Source organism: Mus caroli, chromosome 18 (assembly GCF_900094665.2).
Source record: "Mus caroli chromosome 18, CAROLI_EIJ_v1.1, whole genome shotgun sequence".
Lineage (NCBI taxonomy): Eukaryota > Metazoa > Chordata > Mammalia > Rodentia > Muridae > Mus > Mus caroli.
Window position 1 is genome coordinate 70,842,269 of NC_034587.1, and position 3,173 is coordinate 70,845,441.

A 3,173-nucleotide genomic window follows, 5' to 3' on the forward strand; every position below is an offset into this window, starting at 1 on the left:
TGCCAGAATGTTCCTTTCTACTTGTCATAATAAGTACTGGGTGAAGGTGGGGACAGGTCCTTCTACTTTAGGAAAGTCATGTTCGTGTCACAATACACCTAGTTTAAATGGAGCACCAAAATTCCAGAGGACGTCCTACCCACTCTCTCAATCTCCTTTCCCCGAGAGGTCCTGGCTGACTTTTTCACCGATCAAATCTGAGATGTTCTAAACCCAAATATTTCTATTCACTTGGGTGCGATGGGGTAGACACAGAAGACGCCTCACCTCAACTTACACCTTTGGGACTAAACAACATTGAACAAGGTAGGTTGGATTACAGTCAAAAATCAAGTGAAGATTTTACAAGGAAGCTTCAACAGAAATGTTAAGAATGACATTTGAATTCAAATCCAGAAGAAGCGAGACTGGGAGATACTGAGGTCTTAGCCAATATCAGGAAGTAGTGGGAACGACACTGTTCTGTACGAATGCTTTGGCCAATAAAGCCTGGGGCTGCTGAACCAGATATCCCGAGTGCTGCACAGCTGGCATGTGTGCAGCTCCATCACAGAGTGCTTTCCAGTATGTGGTCGTTGTCTTTAAAGCTCGTCAGAGGAAGTGCTTAGGGCATTTGCTCTTCTGACTGGAGGGCGGTATGTGATCTGGATTGTTGTTAGCAACATTTCAGGTGGCTGAGGTAGGGCTTTGGCTGCTGACTGGTGTCATCTCTGAGAATTCCCAATTCATGCTTTGCTCACAGTGGCCAGCTCACTCAAGGCTTCCTGATATGGCAAGCACTCACTCTGGCCAAAGACCCCTGTCCCATTGCGCGTGCGGTCCCATATGCATCCAGGAGGGCCTTTCTAACACCCTTGAAAGGAGGGCTAGTGTTTCACAGATCTAGCAAGTAGGAGCAGAAATTCTTACCCATTACAGAACAGGGGTGCCAGCCTTCAGCATGAAATGGGATCTCAGAGGCATGGATGGCATCTAGGGCTTTTGTCCTGTATAGAAAGTTGTAGCAACTTTGATTCCCCTGGGTTTCCAGCTGCAGTAGTCTGCTATCATCATCTACAAGGTTCTGGGGTTCATACCTGATATCCTGAGCCCCAGGTAGTTGAATATCGATCTCCTCTTTTAAGTCCTTGGGGGCATTGTGTCCCGCAGGGACATGAGGTCCCCTTCTAGAATTCATTGCAAAGCGCATGATTTGTCTCTTCACAAAAAAATAAATAACAGTAAGAATACCAGGCTCCCGTACACCATCACAGGCAGGACATTCACTCCAGGAAGCCAGTTACTGCTAGACGCCATCGTCTCTCTCTCCGGGAATGCCTGCTAGGATAGTCCCACTGCAGTCACGAGTTAGCACAGGCTCTGCCGAAGCCAGGGCACCTAGGTTCCTTGGAGCTCTCTGGCCATTTCCATATGACTTTCTGTGAAAAGCCAGGCTAGAGTTCGTCAGAAAACATAGTGGATGGGTGCACTAGTTAAGCATAGCTCAAATTCTTTTTTTTTTTTTTTTTTTTTTTTTTTTTTTTTTNTGTCCTGGAACTCACTTTGTAGACCAGGCTGGCCTCGAACTCAGAAATCCGCCTGCCTCTGCCTCCCGAGTGCTGGGATTAAAGGCATGTGTCACCACACCGGGCTCAAATCCTATTTTTAATGATGGTTCTTAAATGCCTTAATCTTCCTTGTAGCCCACCACTCTCCAGAGGTATCGGAAAAGAAAGGATATGGGGAAAGTGAACCTATTTAGAAAAGATTCTTTGGAGCATTTCCCATCTGTGTTGTCTGGAAATCAGCAGTTCAGTTCACAGGTTGGCAGCGGCAGCTCGATCCACTCGCAAACACCTCACAGATACACCAGTAGTCCAGTTCGGTAGAGTCAGGTTAGCAACAGTAGTGACCCGACCTAGCAGAGACACCCCAGGCCTTGGCACTAGTCAGCAGGAGGGACCAACAGGAACACCAGGAGAAGTTCTAGGCTGTACCTCTCTCAGGGAAGCAAAGATCAGCGAAGTTGTGAGACCCACAAGCGTTGCACTGCTAGCTGTACCAGCAAGCCAAGCTCATTCTCTGTCACTCAGTCACTCTGTGGAGTCCTATTTATACCCTCCAAACATCACGTGTCCTTCACATGCCTTGCCTCGGCAAAACACCATCCAACCGACTTTCCAATGAACTCTTTATAGCCCTGGCTGTCCTGGAACTCGCTTTGTAGACCAGGCTGGCCTCAAACTCAGAAATCCACCTGCCTCTGCCTCCCTTGTGCTGGGATTAAAGGCATGCGCCACCATGCCCGGCTTCCAATGAACTCTTATGTTTCCACTTCAACCTTGACCTTGTTGCTATAGCCAGTTGCTAAGAGGGGGGAGGGTTGTCATAGGATGTTTGCTCAAGTGGACTTTGTGCACTCTCAAAAACAGATTGCTTGGGCCTTACAGATACTAGCATGTAATTATGGCTAAAATACCTGACAGGAACAACTACAGAAAGGAAAGGTTCATTTGAGTTCATGGTTTCAGGGAAGTTCAGTCCATCATGGTAGGGGAAGCACAACACAGTGTATGGTAGTAAGTAGCAGGGAGCGCTGGAGGCTCCTCCCATTGCCCTGGACAGGAAGCAGGAGCTGGACTACAGTCTTCAAAGACCTGACTGAAGTGACCTTCTTCTGCCAGCCAGGCTTTGCCTGCACAACCTCCCCACTCAGTGCCGCCAGCTGGGGAACAAGTATTTACAGTGTCAACCATAGGGGACATTTCAGAGTCAACCCAAAGTAGTTCATGACCAGATGATCTACTGTATTGAGTTGTGTTGGGTGCACGCCAGACAGAAGCTAGAGAGGGTATGGGCGACCAAACAAAGCCACCTGCAGGTGGGAGAGAGGGCTCTGGGAGTGAATGGGTAGCTGGAAGCTAACTAAGGTAAGGATCTGATGATCTCACCCACTCCTAAGAAGGAATGCTAATAGACCTTATCTCGTGATGGCCTTGTTCAATAGTCACAGCTGTTCTGATAAGATAGTAATGGCCGTGATAAGGGCAGAGGACAGCATTTCACAACACTACCTGGACTCCCTTCTCACTCAGGGCATAGCCTTTAATTTAAATTATTGTGTGAGCATTTGCCTGCATTGCCTGCATGGATGAGTGGGGAGTGTCTCTGGCTTCTGAGGGCATATTCTTGAC

The 3,173-nt window shown here is 48.0% G+C and overlaps 1 pseudogene; it reads right to left on the reverse strand.

The window, feature by feature from the left end:
- Nucleotides 1-547: 547 nt before the first annotated feature.
- On the reverse strand, nt 548-1,296 carry LOC110285053 (annotated as a pseudogene).
- Nucleotides 1,297-3,173: the final 1,877 nt, after the last annotated feature.